Source organism: Prionailurus bengalensis, chromosome E4 (assembly GCF_016509475.1).
Source record: "Prionailurus bengalensis isolate Pbe53 chromosome E4, Fcat_Pben_1.1_paternal_pri, whole genome shotgun sequence".
NCBI classification, from domain to species: Eukaryota; Metazoa; Chordata; class Mammalia; order Carnivora; family Felidae; genus Prionailurus; species Prionailurus bengalensis.
This window is the reverse complement of record NC_057360.1, coordinates 69102-85646: the sequence shown is the minus strand read 5'-3', so window position 1 is coordinate 85646 and position 16545 is coordinate 69102. Positions and strand designations below refer to the sequence as shown.

The 16545-nt window shown below is 45.2% G+C and overlaps 1 protein-coding gene across 4 annotated transcripts in view; it reads right to left on the bottom strand.

Moving 5' to 3' along the window:
• DISP1 (dispatched RND transporter family member 1) overlaps positions 1 to 16545 on the bottom strand; it is a 183865-nt gene that overhangs the window by 112247 nt on the left and 55073 nt on the right. The window contains exon 2 of one of the 4 annotated variants that reach the window (XM_043567757.1): positions 4383 to 4419. The exons of the other annotated variants lie outside the window; for them this stretch is intronic. The gene's annotated coding sequence lies outside the window, so the exon portion shown is untranslated. The remainder of the gene's footprint in view (positions 1 to 4382; positions 4420 to 16545) is intronic. 4 annotated transcript variants of the gene reach the window in all.

Below are 16545 nucleotides of genomic sequence, written 5' to 3'. Positions count from 1 at the left end.
TCCTTGGAGGAGAGAAGGCATTACCATAAATCCAGCAGGGGGCCCCCAGGTGCAAATTCAAAGAGAAAACAAAAAAGTAACTTTGGCTAAAAGTGCAAAGGCATTTTTGGAAATTCGCCAAGTGTACCTGCCTCTAATAGTGAGTAGTTCCTGTGTGCATCAGTGCTGCAGGCTGATGCCTAGGTGATTTCTTTTATATATTTAATTTTTTTTAATGTTTATTTTTGAGAGAGAGAGAGACAGACAGAGCATGAGCTGGGGAAGGGTAGGGAGAAAGGGAGATACAGAATCTGAAGCAGGTTCCAGGCTCCAAGCTGTTAGCACAGAGCCTGATTCGGGGCTGGAACCCAGGAACAGTGAGATCCTGACCTGAGCCCAAGTCGGAAGCTTAACCTACTGAGCCCCTAGGCGCCCCTATGCTTTAGCAATTTCTATTTATAGAGACCAACCAGAACAGGCTCCGGACAGCCCTCACCACCCACTAAGTATTTTCTAAGCAACAATTTTGGGATTTTGGCTTTGTATGTCTATACTTAAAAGACAGAAAACCATAAAACTTTACCTTCAAAATTTAATCTCAGAAAAGACTATGTAAACTGCGATTTCGTTTTTCTTCAAACAGGAAGGGCTTTCAAGACTGAGCTGTTTAACTGTCTTGATTTTTCTTAGTTTTAGAAGATGCAGACTCCCAGCACTCCTGATCAGGGTGGAAAACTTAAATAAATGTGTAAACAGGTAACAAACAAAAAACTTAAATGTTTCTATAAAGGGTTAAAGAAAATGTTGGAAGAAAACTTTTTTTTTAATTAAAAAAATTTTTTTTTACTGTTTATTTATTTTTGAGAGAGAGAGACAGAGTGAGAGCAGGGAAGGAACAGAGAGAGAGGGAGACACAGAATCTGAAGCAGGCTCCAGGCTCTGAGCTGTCAGCACAGAGCCTGACGCGGGGCTCAAACCCACGAACCGTGTGATCATGACCTGAGCTGAAGTCGGACTCTTAACCGACTGAGCCACCCAGGTACCCCGGAAGAAAACTTCTTTAAAACAACAAAAAAAATAATCAACTCCCAGGCAAGTGTATGGAAGAGACTTCCTGACATAAAACCCACCCCCTTGTTTCTTTCCTACTTTCTGGTATTACGACTCATTAGAAATTCCACAGTCAATTCAATCCTAGGACTTACAATGCACATGCCACATTTAATATAGTTTGGGTAAACAGAAAAAGCAAACACAGAAAAGGATGAAGCAGTTTTCAAAACAAGTTTCAAGGGATAAAATATGAACTTATGAGCAAGGGATTATTAGTTTTAATCATATGGAGAGAAAAGCAGACCATATTTCCTGAGGTTTAAGGGAAAAAAATGCACCTCAAAAGGGAACGTCATTAACGGCTGTCTGAAATTGTGAATCTGTAACCTTTGAGGGCATAGGTGAATGAGACTGCTTTTCCCCCCAGATTACTCACAGTTAATGTAATTTGGCAACAATCTGAAGGTTACCAGAAATCTCTAATCACTTACTCATAAGTTATCGTCAAGCATCCTTTTTTATAGCAGCTCAGTAACAAGCAGCAGTGACATGGAAATTCTTTTTGTCTGACAGCAGCGGCATAGGAAGAGAATTCAGACGAAGAACACATTTCATGTCGCCAGAGCTGACAAATGTGAAAAATGTGCCAAACTCTGAAAGCCACAATTTCTATTAATTAGACAAATGGAAACCTTTTCAATTGATGCTGCCCAAATCTCAGGTTTTTCAAACAAAAGAACTGTTTGTCTTAAAGAAAAAATTTAACAGTTATTCATTTTTGAGACAGAGAGACACGCAGAGCGTGAGCAACGGAGGGGCAGAGAGAGAGGGAGACACAGAATCCGAAGCAGGCTCCAGGCTCTGAGCTGTCAGCACAGAGCCGGATGCGGGGCTCGAACTCACGAACCGCGAGACCGTGACCTGAGCCAAAGTCGGATGCTCAACCAACTGAGCCACCCAGGCGTCCCAAAAGAACTGTTTTTCTTCCAGAGCCATTTTATTTTTATTTATGACTTTTTCTTATTGGAAAAAGACTGTTCATATTAACTGAATAATTTATCTGGGTTCAAGCTTTAAATGGTAAAAAAACAAGAATACTTACATGGAGTCCTATTCTCATGTGGTTTGAAAATAAAACATGAAGATACTGGAGGGGAAAGAACCACTTGAACCACTTGTTCAACACAGTTTTATTGAACATGCACCTCACGCCAAATATTGGTCCAGCAGTGAGGATATATCTAGAGGTAACACCGTAACTATTTTATTGACTCATTCATTCATCCAAATCCTTAAAACATGGATTTACCACCTGATGCCAAGGCTTTGACAAGATGCTAGGGACTCAAAACATTGTCTTGAATCATGTTTCCCACTGCTGGAGACTAGAATGAATCCTGGGCTGCTGGATGTGAAGCGGAGGGATGTGAATCCTTCACTTACATGTAGAGCTTGAACTCAGACGGAGACGGGGGCATAGACACATACACATATTTCCTGGCTCCGTCTGAGAGATCTGAGACCTAACAGGGTCTAGAACAAACCACACATTAGTAGCAATGTGCACACCCGGATCTTGGTTTCAAAATACCATTCTCCACGAAAAGGAACCAAAGCACCCTAGGAAAGGCTGTGTCCGGGGCTGGTGCAAAGAAGTACGTGAAGAACTTACTTACAACATCTTGTTCCACCAAAAGTAAGAAATCCTTGAAGAATTATGGAAACATATCCAAAGGACAGAGGGGCAGTTTGTAGCTGGGGCCCCCACGGCCCAAAGCTGGAATAATTCAAGCAATAAAATAATTACTGACAGTAAGGAATATAATTCCTTCAATACAGTAAGAATCTATGAGTTTGAACTAATATAAATTTTAAAAAGGAAGAAAAGGAAGCTCTTTCTTAGAGCATAATACCAACTAATAAATATGGAAGTCTAGAAGGAAGGAGTGAAAGTCTGAGGAGGAAGAAGATACTTCAAACTATCTCTCCACAAATTACATATTAACTACAATAGGAAAACGGTAAGTTTACAGTGGAGAAACTTGGTGGGTAAGTCAGTAACACTTGTACCGACATCGCCCGCCTACTGACAGGATGTAGAAGGCACGACACCGTCCCGTGGCTTTCCCCCCAAAATGACGACACTTCAATCTCACCATGAGAACACATTAGACAGACCCAAATCGAGGTCAATTCTACAGAATAATTGACCTCTCCTCCTCAAAATATGTAAATTAAGGTCAAGAAAGTGAAGAAAGACTCCAGAACTGTTCCATATTTGATTCAAGGAGACAGGAAACTGCCATGCAATGTGTGACCCCGGACTGGATGTCGTACTCGAGACAGAGGGCAAATCTGGATGTGGACCGCAGATGAGCAAACAGTATTATATCCAGGTTAGATTTCCAGATTTTGGTATGTGTGCTGTGTTTTATGAGAGAATGTGTCCTTAGGAACTACGTACGGAAGGACACCGGGGTAAAGGGGCACGATGTTGGCAACTTATCCTCCAATGGTTCAGAAAACGTTATGCACATATAAATAAGTAAACCGTGCTAAATAATTGGTAAATCTAGAAAATAAAATATAAATAAATAAATAAATAAATAAATAAATAAATAAATAAATAAAAACAAAAAAACAAAAAGAGAAAACAAATAACTGGTAAATCTAGGTAAATGGTATATGGCATTTCCTTGTATTAATTTTGTGATTCTTCTTTTTTTTAAAGGTTTTTTTTTTTTTTAATTTTTTTTTTTTTTTGTCAACATTTATTTATTTTTGGGACAGAGAGAGACAGAGCATGAACGGGGGAGGGGCAGAGAGAGAGGGAGACACAGAATCGGAAACAGGCTCCAGGCTCTGAGCCATCAGCCCAGAGCCCGACGCGGGGCTCGAACTCACGGACCGCGAGATCGTGACCTGGCTGAAGTCGGACGCTTAACTGACTGCGCCACCCAGGCGCCCCTAAAGGTTTTTTTTTAAATTTTTTTAACATTTATTCATTTTTGAAAGGCAGAGAGAGACAGAGCGTGAACGGGGGAGGGGCAGAGAGAGAGGGAGACACAGAAACAGAAGCAGGCTCCAGGCTCCGAGCTGTCAGCACAGAGTCCGACGTGGGGCTCGAACCCACGGACCGCGAGATCACCACCTGAGCCGAAGTCAGCCGCTCAACCGACTGAGCCACCCAGGCGCCCCTGTGATTCTTCTTAAAGTTCAAAATTATATCAAAATAAAAAGTTATAAACAAAACACTACAGTTAATCCACTCAAGAATGTGATCACTCAGGTAACACTTAGGACTTTACTAAACGTCAGTGGACAAAGATACATAGAACACAGATTCCTACCTTTGAGGACATCTCAGTCTTGAAAGGGTTGCTCAACCTTTCAGAAAAACAAATTATAACATTATCTTATTACCACTCTCTTTTAATGCAGTCAAAAGACCTCATACGGAAAATGTATTGTGAAGGACGTGAACATTTTCCCACTGTACTAGAAGTTAAATAACAAACATTCCTAAAATAAATAAATCTATCACCCAAGAAGCAGAATTTTTGCTTTAAAAATATTTCTGCCGTAACGTGATCTATATTATAATAACATTACTAGAGATTCAGGGCGTATGGCTTTATTAACACTGTATATTATTATTTTTAAGATTTTAAGTAAGCTCTATACCCGAAATGGGGCTCGAACTCACCACCCTAAGATCTAGAGCCGCACACCCCTCTGAGCGAGCCACGCGTCCCACCAGACAAATATTACTTTTAAATGCCACATTACTCATTCAGCGTGGTAAACGGACTTTGAAAGAACAGTATGACGAAGCCCAGGAACAACAGACGGTGAGACGGAGAAACGTGTGTTAACTGGCATCGACTGGAGGCCAAGAGGGAGAACACGTCCGAAGACGGGAGCTGAAGAAGCGCACTCGAGTCGTGGGCCCACAGGGCCGACTCCTACTTCATAAGCAGGGGGGGCGGTGGAAGGACGGAGCACGGGGCCACGGCAGCCCCACGATCGGGCAGACACGCACCGTGGACAGTCTCTGGCACGGTCCCTGCCCCACACAGACAAGGACACCAGCTCTAGGAGGAGGCTGAGCCACCGGCCAGGAGGGCCAGGGATGGGATTCAAACCCAGGCTGACCTAATTCAGAAGCCACGCTCTCAAACACTACGTAATCTGCTCTTCCTGACACATGCACCTGAGGGTCTACGATGGGCACGTTTGTGACAGAGCCGAACAGTAAACAAAACAACCCACCCCCGAAGTTGCAGGATTTCGAGCCTAGAATACGTAAATGGCCGGAATGACAGACCGTCTGCAGGCTTCTCTATAGTGGAAGGTGTTACCAGCAATTGGGGTAACGATAAAATAGCCATCGTCGGCTTCAAAGTCGGTGGTGACAGGGTCCCTCGGGATTAAAATGCGAAGTCACCACAAAACACACCGAGAACATAGACGCAGAACCTTCCCAGCCACTCGGCTGTGACTTGACCAGCTGTACTAACATCTCTGAAGAAACATGTTAATTCAGAAAACAGGACGTCAACAACGGGCCGAGAAAAAAGAGATGGGCTGTCCCACAGGGCAGGCCCATTGGCCCAGGGACAGCCACACTCTGGTGACCAATGTGGCCTTACTGCAGGAAAGGATGTAGCCGGGTTCCTTTAAATATCTGAAATTTAGGGGCGCCTGGGTGGCTCAGTCAGTTGAGCGTCCGACTTGGGCTCGGGTCGTGATCTCACGGTCTGTGAGTTCGAGCCCCGCGTCGGGCTCTGTGCTGACAGCTCAGAGCCTGGAGCCTGCTTCCGATTCTGTGTCTCCCTCTCTCTCTGCCCCTCCCCCGCTCATGCTCTGTCTTTCTTTCTCTGTCAAAAATAAACATTAAAAAAAATTAAAAAAAATAAATCAAAATAAATATCTGAAATTTAATCTTTATTTTTATCAAAACAACCTATTTACAGTCTTAAAAGTAGCTCTACGAGGCACTAAATGGGGAGAAAAGTGGCCCCCGCCCCTCCTTTCTTCAGCTATACCTTCTCTGTCGCTGTTTGCAGATCACATGCTCATTACTGCTTTCTACATTTTTTTAAGTAGGCTCCACACCCATCGTGGGGCTGGAGCCCACAACCCTGAGATCAAGAGTCGCATGCCCCCCCACTGAGCCAGCCGGGCGCCCTGTGCTTTCTACGTTTTCTATTTCAAGCATGAACTTTCAAGTTGCACGCGACGCGTAGCCATCCGGAGCGTCCCGCCCTGCTCGGGACACTTACATCACACCGCACTAGCACTGAGTGCCTGGTTGTTAGGACTAAATAGCCCCTAACCATCATTCCCAGGGGCATCCCTTCCAGAATGGCCATCACATTCCTTTCCTGAAACCATGTTTCCTTCTAATTTGCAGCCTCTTTTCTATGCATCTTCTCAACCCGAGGATGATTCAGTGAAAACACCTCCAGGTGGGACGTGTACACGCTGGACGGTGAACAACTCCCAACCTTGTCAACTTAGAATCTAGACATCAGTCCCGGCCCCCCCCCCCCCAGCTGCCCTGGGCCCCCGCCTGCCCCGCAAATGCCAGGCCAGGTTCCTGTAGCTACACCTGCTGCTACCGCCATTCCCATTTGATTGCCCGCCTCCCCTTGGACTGACCCCTACGTTATGTCCCACCCTGTCCCAGCCTGTCCACGGAGCTGAGAATCTTTCAACACCCAAGAGCACCTGCTGTTCCCCAGGTACAGTGTCTGCTCTTATCTCTGGGGATTTTAACTACAGTTTCTTTGAAAGGGCTGTTGCTCCTTTATTGTTTCTGTCCCTCTGACATGCTTTTTGTAATCCCGTCTGTTTTGGCTTCTTTCCTGGGAGAGACTCTCCTCCCCCTCCCCTGTGTCCTCTGTGTGCGTTAAGGGTGAGACAGCAGAGACCAACAACGTCCATGCGGGGATGGCAGAACTTCCTGACGAGCGGATTTCCACTGGGGACCCTGCTCTCTCTCCAGCTGTTTCCGTCCCCTAGAGAGAGACCCCCGTTCTGCTGTGTGTCCGCCTGGTGGGTGGGGGTGGAGGGAGAGGGGTGGGAATGACCTGGCAGCCGGCTGTGGGCCGAGTACTTTAACTCAGCATGCTCGCTCTGACCCGATTCTGTTAGAGCAAGTCAGACCCTGGTACTCAAACTCATTCTGAGAAAAAGCAAGTCCTTAGGACAGTCGGCAAGGCCCCACGTCATCGCCACTGCCTGTCACGTGTCCCCTCGGTATGCCTGACCTCCTATCTCACTCTCCTCCGGACGACTCACCTCCTCACTACTTCAGCCTCCCTTCTATCTCAGGGCCTTTGTGACGCCTGTTCCTCCGCCTGGGACAGCGCGCCCTGCCGTCCCCACAGCTGCCTGCCCCTCCCTGGTCCTCGAAGGACCCTTGTCTTGAACTACATCCCTTTCCCCAGCCCCAGCACTCACGACTTCCTATTATCACTTCACTGCATTACTGTTTATTGTCCGACTCCTCCCACAGGAACAGAGATGTTCTGGTCTGTTTAGATCACTAATCCACACCCAGCACCTGTAACAGCATTCACCCCTGTCCTTAACTGTGTCCGCAACTGTAGGTTCTAGAAAACACACCTCCAGTCCTGGCCGCAGGAGCAGAGACAGGAGCCCAGGAACCCTACCCCTGCTCCTCCGATTTTCAAATACTTCCGTTCTCGGCTCCCACAGCACGTCTGCGCTTCACGTCTGTGCCTTCCCAGGCTCTGCTCTTCAACTGCTTGCTTCTTACCTGCTTCCACCCTGTCCCATCTTCTCCGCTCTGCTGAGTCGGCCAGCGCTGGTCCCTCCATGGTCCCGGCCTCCAAAGCCCCGCTCGAGTTTCTTCTACGGTTGTCACCTCTCCGCCCCGTTACAGTCAACTCCCTGAGATCTCAGTCCAGGCAGAAAACAGAGCACGTGGCCAGTCTACCACATTCACCTGTGTCGCTAAACATCTGATTCCCACAACTATCTCGTTTTTCACACTCCCTTGCTCACCAAGAAAAGCCCCGATGATGACGGCTTCTCAGCTCCCGTGTTGGCTACTTCGAAGGCTCATCCACCACAGATCCCCGTCCACAGGCGGTGACCGTACATACACGGGTCTGAGACCCTGATAAAGTCTCCGCAGGAGAGATACCTGCTCTTAGGAGGCTGAAGCACCAGCAGACTGAAAGTCACACTGAGATAATGTAGTCTTAGAAGTCTCTTGGGAGACCACCAGCGAACCTTTTTTTGTGTCCATACATTTATCCATCATGTGGAGTATTTTCATATTTTAAATTTCAGCAAAATATGGCTGGATTAACAGAAAAGGGGAAGCCCGAAAAAGGTCTAGAAGATAAATATAAATACACAGATAGGCAAGTAGGTGGGCAAGTGGATGGGCGGGCCGTAGAGATAGAGAATCCCTAACAGACATACAACGTACCCTTTGTTGGGTACCAACATGCTTGAGGCCTACGTAGGCCCTCCATACCTACGGCAGTGTTAACCCTCACACCAACTCTGTAATCTGCTCTCCTAGCTTATACGTAAGACCAAGACTCGGAGGTCATACGTCACGGCATAAGGGCACAGGGCCAGCTGAGATAAAGCCAGAACTGTCCACTTCCAAATTCTGTGATTTTTATCCTATACATACTGCTTTTAAGTGTTGATTAAAACAGTTTAAAATGCAAAATGAATACATTCTGACCTGCTTTTCATAGGATGCTAAGTGCTGATAACATTTTGAATGCTTCCCAAAGTACTGTTATTTTTTTTTACAAGACCTATACAATAAACATTAAAACCTACTGTCCATCCAATTCAACATCCTGTTCCCAAATGCCAAGTGACATCAACAGATACCCTGTGGTAGGAAACAGCTGCTTTCCATGACACCAACTTCAGAAACTCAGAGGCAGGTCCCTGATACAGTCCTCCATGAGCCGGTCGCACATGGTTTTGTGTCTAGCAGCAAGCTCACGTCCGTCAGCCCCACGACAAAGGCCAGCTACGTCCGTCTAGAAAAGCCACCACCTCCGGGGGCTGGAATTCCAGGCACATCACCGCCGCCTTCTCATGGGAAACGCAAGCCAGCAGTGCCTTTGGGTTCAGAAAAAAGAAAATTAAACACAGCAAGCAGCCATACCTGGATTAGTGATGAATGACAGCAACCCAGCCGGGAATTATCAGTTTCATCTGGGCCGGAAGGAATCTCAGTGGAGGAATTCCTGGCTGCAGCTCTGCTATTTGCCGAGAATTTTGAAAATTAAACACTGATGCACTCGGAGTGGAATGTGCCCGTGCAGATCACAGGAGCGCAGGCAGCTGCAGCCGGAGGTCTACACGCCATCGAGTGAAAGGCTACGCGTCTGAATACGGTTTTCAATTTTTCCATTTGAACCCAATAAAAAATAAATGACAGCAATGGCGCTCAAAATATTCACACCCTGCAGCTGCCCAGCTAAATAATTCAGTATCTTTCTGAACAGAAAGTCTTTTCCCCCAGGACACATTTTTCAAAATATTAAATGTTCTGCTAGCTCAGCCCTCCTGCAGCCAGCTGCATTCTGTTTTGGCAACTGGGGAATGATGGTCTCCCTGTCCCATAATTGGAGAAAAATTCCAGTCCCATTAGGTAGGAAGCATTCAAATCACACATGCTTATAGCTTATAAATTCTGCTATTCTTAATATTATGCAGAATCTGAATGAATCAAAATATCTTAAAAGTAAGGAGAAAAGCATGTTTCGAAATTTTAAAAGGAAGCGTTTCACACTGCAAAAGCAAGCTAGTCAACTCTTTGTTTCATGAGGCATGAAAAGCACTTAGCAACCTAGGAAGATGAACTGCAAAACTCTGAATGCCTGGAGTGATGAGGACTTGGCCCCTGACCGAAGGGCATGTGACCCGCGTTTCTCTGCTGGCGCCCACTAACCATTTCCATGTGCTGATCTCGTAAAGGTTAAGACTCATTACTGGCTAAAACATGCGGCTTTCCAAGTATTTCGGCGTGTTGTGACTTCTATCTATAATGAAGATAATGCAGTTTTTCCTTTGGTTAGAAAACTGAAGAATGTCTTTCGAACGGTAATGAGCTGCTTCAACCCAGCATTTCCAACAGGTCTTACGTCGCCCCCACCGTGTGGACCTCACGGTTCCGCTTCCTTTCCCTGCTTTCCACAGACGGGCGTGAGTGAGAAGGGCCCAGGAGCGTTGGCAGGGCAGAACGGAACACGGAAACCCAGATGGGAAGGTCGCCCACAAGGGACTCTTGAGCTGGCACTCACGCTCTGACTCAGGAAGGGTCTGTGACGAGCAAGAATTTGCTGTTTTCAGGTTCTCTGTGTAGCTCTGCAGGCTCCCTGGTGAAGGGGTTTGCCTTTGCAAACCGACTCCCACAGGCACCCCCAGGGCCCTCCGAGGGGCCCCCAAGCCCCCCGGACCAATCTGAAAATGACTGAGACTGAACCGCCTCGGTCCCCAGGACACAGATTTGCTACTGATCTGGAGAAGCCACTCTCCCGCTCCCCAAAATCCTGTCTGGTGAAAGCAGTTCCGCATCTGTATTTACCCGCTAATGCTCAGGCTTCAAAGCACAGCCTTCTGGGTAGGCGAAGTATGAGCTGAATACAAAGAAAAGAGGACTGGGCAGGGCAGGGCAGGGCAGGAAAAACAGTGAATCGGAAAACTTTGGCTGGACAACAGGAGCCCCCATTTCATCACCAGAACTCAGGCTAGACTGGCCATGTCCGCACGGTGCCAAGGGACCAGGTTCGGGGACCAGGTTCAGGCTCCGCAGGGATGGCCTCTGGGACCCCAGCCCCCGGGGCCTCAGTCAGGGAAATGGGGGCCCGAGAAGCACACGGTCACGGCCTCGCCCCTGCAGGGCGTACGTATCTGCAGATTTGCACCTCCAGGGAAAGTTTTCTGTTTCGAGGCACAAATATTGTTGGACGACTAAGACTCTTTTCCGAACAGCCACAGATCATGGCCCGCCACCAACTTTATTATTAAAACGCAGAAAACACATTAATCATCAAGACCAGACGAAGGACTCTACTTTTTCTGCCAAATGGCTAACTGTAGATGGCATTTTAAGGCCAAAATTCCCCTCTCCTCAGGCCCCATTCATTTTACAGCACTGCACACTGTTTGTATACAGACACATGTAGGACACGCACACACACATACACATATACATGTATGTGTGTATGTTTCTCAAGGGCAAGGACCTTCAGTGCCATGTTCACTATCACATCCCAGAGCTAGCACGTGCCACGCTCGGTTAATTTGACTTTGTTAAGCGTGAATCTCGCACTCTGTTAGCTGAGCCAGGATTGACCACCAGTATTTTCTAAAAAGGGGGGTCGGGGAGATTTGTGTTTATTAATCTGGTCTGACTACTCGCCAGCAGAATTAGGATCCTTGAAAATGGCCATTTTATTTTTGAGGTCAGAATTATCCACGCAGAGATGAAAGGAGCATTTTCCTTCTCTAGACTCTTGACGCACGGCAAGCTGTGTGAAGGCTGTGTTAGTTGGGGATCTCCTTCTCCTGAAGGAGTCCAACTTTTCCACGCTATCATTACGATTCATGTGAATGACAATTTTAGTCCAGAAGACAACTTTGGGTCTTTGGCCAACTAGAAAAGAATATACTAGAAGTCTACGTTACTGTTTTCTTATAGTTGACATGCTTGCCTTCAAAGGCTTAATTAGAAACCCAAAATGCTGTCAATCTGAATTTTTTTTCTAATGCATTTATAAGTGATTCCAAATACACTGTTCTTCCACTGCACCATTAGTTTCTAAACAACGAATGCTTTGTTTCCGAGTTGGAAAAGATACCATTAAAATGAGAGGCATCTATTTTGTTTTAACTTGAGCTGGCCACCTGTTAGTAATATTTGAAATGGGGAAAATAACACGGAACGCATGTTGTATCCCTAAAACCAGTAAAAATTTTTAAAAGCAAATCTGTCGCATCAGGTATTGAAGCACACATGGGAACGTAACAGTCAATGTGCTACCAGGGAACCCTGAAGTTCCTTCTACGACTCTATGGTGCAGGTGTCCCAGCCCTCTGAGCGCAGAGAACAGAGTGGCGGGCACCGTCCGGGTCCAGAGACGTCCTCTGACGCCTGAGGGGCAGATGGAAAGGGGCCCAACAGTCAGCGGGGAAAGGAGAGCCCTTGGAGTCCTCGGAAACGCTGGGAAAGAAGGGTGGAAACCCTCCCTTCAAAGACGCATCTTCACAGCATCTCGTGTGCAAGTCCAGGGTCCTCCCGCCCCGAAGGCACCAAAGAGCCGCCAGGAGCCGTGAGGCAGAGACACAGGCCCACAGAAGGAGGACCAGGGCTCGGCCCGGCGGCCACCGGATAAGGGAAGGGGAGAAAACAGAAGAGCAGGAGAGCAGGAGGCCGGAGGCGACGAACACGGAGGGAGCGCCCGAGGGAGGGGTCTGCTGACCTGCAAAGCCCACATCTCTCTCCCGTGCCCACCACCTCGGTGTCACCACCAGTGCGGGAGACCCTCTTATACACATCGCGGCTCCACCCGCAGGGCGCGGCTCTTACTCTCTCTGTAACTCTTACTGGCTGGCAGAAGGCAACACTTCCCCCAAAACAGGCTCAAGAAACAACAGAAAATTACAGAAGTATCACTCGGGTGATCACAAAAATTATTCAAACTGGGGCGCCTGGGTAGCTCAGTCGGTTGTGTGCACGACTCTGGATTTCCGCTCAGGTCATGATCCCAGGCTCGTGGCATCGAGCCCCATGTCGGGCTCTGCACGGAGCGTGGTGCCTGCTTGGGATTCTCTCTCCCTCTGCCCCTCCCCCACTCACTCTCTTTCTCTCTCTGTAAAATTAAAAAAAAAAAAAAAAAAAGAATTACTCAAACCTCTTTGGAGTTAATGACATTTTATTCTGTAGGAGCAACATTCTACAATGTGGATTCGGAACAAAATAATAAGCCAAAAAACAAGTTAATAAACTAAAAACTTTAATTTTATTTTTAATTGAATCCAATTGTTTCAAAATCACTATCATCAATACAAATCCCACTGTAACCGTTCCATTCTACTTCCTTGCCACATGGCTCAATGCCACATACTTTATTTTTTGCATTCTAAAAACTCAATGTCTTACTTAGAAACAGCTTTGAAACTTGGCTCATGGCCCGTTTGTAATTGATACTTCAGCTTAAATACCTTTCCAGCAAACTTACACTAACTTCAAAATACTCTGGGATCAACCATTAAAATGTTTTTGTTTCGGTTACAACACTAATGAGCACCAAATGTTAGAATTTGTTTTAACGACCTAATACATCAAGGATTTTCTTAAAAGGCCAGATCGGCTATCCATTATATAACGACAGGCAGATTAGTCAGTGTGATACAGACAATACTTGAAAGATTTAATACTTAAGTGGAGAATCAAACATAAGAAAGCTAAACTCAGAAATCAGCGATCCTATCTTCCCTGTAAAAACACCAAACTCCCGCTCTTGAAAGCCTCCTTCCCTCACTCTTTGTATAAGCCACTCAACCTTCACCTGGATTTCCCTCTTCATATCAAAGACATGCTTCACTATGCTTTCTTACCCTACAGAGGAATATAAACTACCCAAGATGCAAAACGCAGTTAAAGGACATCCCAACATACCAGGTTTCTTAAAGCCTGGTAAGAACCACTGATATGACAAGATTTTAGAAACAAACGTGTAAATGCTATTTTATCCATATTCATCAGGGATACTGGCCTGTAGTTCTCTTTTTTTACAGGGTCTCTGTCTGGTTTAGGAATCAAAGTAATACTGGCTTCACAGAATGAGTCAGGAAGTCTTCCTTCCCTTTCTATTTTTTGGAATAGCCTGAGAAGGATAGGTATTATGTCTGCTTTAAATGTCTGGTAGAATTCCCCAGGGAAGCCATCTGGTCCTGGACTCTTATTTGTTGGGAGATTTTTGGTAACTGATTCAATTTCTTCGCTGGTTATGGGTCTGTTCAAGCTTTCTATTTCCTCCTGATTGAGTTTTGGAAGAGTGTGGGTGTTTAGGAATTTGTCCATTTGTTCCAGGTTGTCCAGTTTGTTGGCATATAATTTTTCATAGTACTCCCTGATAATTGCTTGTATTTCTGAGGGGTTGGTTGTAATAATTCCATTTTCATTCATGATTTTATCTGTTTGGGTCATCTCCCTTTTCTTTTTGAGAAGCCTGGCTAGAGGTTTATCAACTTTGTTTATTTTTTCAAAAAGCCAGCTCTTGGTTTCATTGATCGCTCTACAATTTTTCTAGATTCTGTATTGTTTATTTCTGCTCTGATCTTTATTATTTTTCTTCTTCTGCTGGGTTTGGGGTGTCTTTGCTGCTCTGCTTCTATTTCCTTTAGGTGTGCTGTTAGATTTTGTATTTGGGATTTTTCTTGTTTCTTGAGATAGGCCTGGATTGCAATGTTATTTTCCTCTCAGGACTGCCTTCGCTGCATCCCAAAGCGTTTGGATTGTTGTATTTTCATTTTCGTTTGTTTCCATATATTAATTTCTTCTCTAATTGCCTGGTTGACCCATGTAAATGCTATTTTAAAATTACAGAAACAAAGAATAGAGAACTGACTACTCTGGAATATCCTAGAGATGAACACCTTGCACTTTAGGGACGACTGCCAGTCCACACGTGTCTCTTGAAGCCTCCGCACACACTTCAACAGCGTGTGACCCACCGGCATGTGGAGTGGCCGTCATGATGGTGACACACGTGTCTGCCTTGTTTCTGCTTCTGTGTCTCTCGATGCTGGGTCTTCTTGGCAGGGCCCCTGCTTTCAGACCTCCTTCACATCCTACCATCATGGTTGCTACAACCTCCATAAATAATTTCAGCATCTTTTCATTTTTATTTTTCTCGTTTTTTCGTTCTGTTGTGACTTTAATACTTCTTGCCATTCAGTCTGGACTTTTACAGAACTGGACAGATGCCTTTCTTTTTGATTTAGCAATTACTAATCATTCCTTTTAGCTGTAACAGTCAAGTCTTGGGTTCTTGTTTATTTTTTTTATTTTTTTAATGTTTATTTAGTTTTTGGGAGAGACAGAGTGTGAGTGGGGGAGGGGCAGAGAGAGAGGGAGACACAGAATCCAAAGCGGGCTCCAGGCTCCGAGCCGTCAGCACAGAGCCCGACGCGGGGCTCAAACTCACGAACCGTGAGATCATGACCTGAGCCAAAGTCAGACGCTTAATTGACTGAGCCACCCAGGTGCCCCTTTGTTATTTTTATCACTGCTCAAAATTTTCCCTTCTTCATCATTAAATATGACCTCTCTTTTGCCTTATTTCCATGTTTCACTCTACTCTCAATTAGGATACAGCTCACTAAATAACTAAAATTTTATGAGATATGCCATATTAAGAATTTGTAACAGATCAATCTACAAAGAAAGGATTCAGCAAGCAAATAGCATACATAAGACTCATGTAATAAAAGCTAAAGCTTTTGAAAGAAATGTGCTAAAATAATCTCAAGTATTTTGGAAGTATCTATATATTTGCACCTGAACTAATTATCAGTCACTGTTATTTATGCTCTAAAGAATTTCCAGGGCACCTGGGTGGCTCAGTCGGTTAAGCGTCCAATGTCGGCTCAGGTCATGATCTCGTGGTCCGTGGGTTCGAGCCCCACATCAGACTCTGTGCTGACAGCTCAGAGCCTGGAGCCTGCTTCGGATTCTGTGTCTCCCTCTCTCTCTGCCCCTCCCCTACTCGCACTGTGTGTGTGTGTGTGTGTGTGTGTGTGAGTGTGTGTCTCAAAAGTAAATAAACATTAAAAAAATTTTTTTTAAAGAATTTCCACCCAGAATCTTCCACTTGGGAATATCTTGTTAATATAGTTTGAGATAAAGTATTTACAGTGATAAACCACAACTACTTAAAAAACATTCTATATATATTTTTTACATTATCTTGGATTTGCATAAATTCCCCCAATAGTTGGAATTAATGGGGTTAATCATTCTGTCACTATTAATCAAGTAGAGAGATTGTCTTTTGTAAATCACATGTCTACCAATGCAAGTAACTACAGTATATAAATTCAAAGAAAATTCATTACGTCTTAAATTTCTACAATTTCTAAGCGTTATTCTCTGAAATCGATTTATGAACTAGGGATGAAACAATAATGGCAGATTTTCGATTGGACCATTCTTCTGAAACCTCATCAAAATAACATATGGCTACACTGCTATATGGTGCCGCATTATTTCAGTCTGTGGAACATGAGGGGCACGAGACAACCAACGGATATTTGGTGGAAAAGGGTTCTGTGTTCAAACAAATGTGGGAAATGTGGAGCCCAGAAAACCTGAGCCAGTTCTCACTACGGGCCTTCTCAGCATCATTAACTTATTAATACATACCGTGGCTCCTCAAAACATGCATTGACCCATGCATCTGTGTACATTGGCAGGGACGGCATTTACGCAACTCT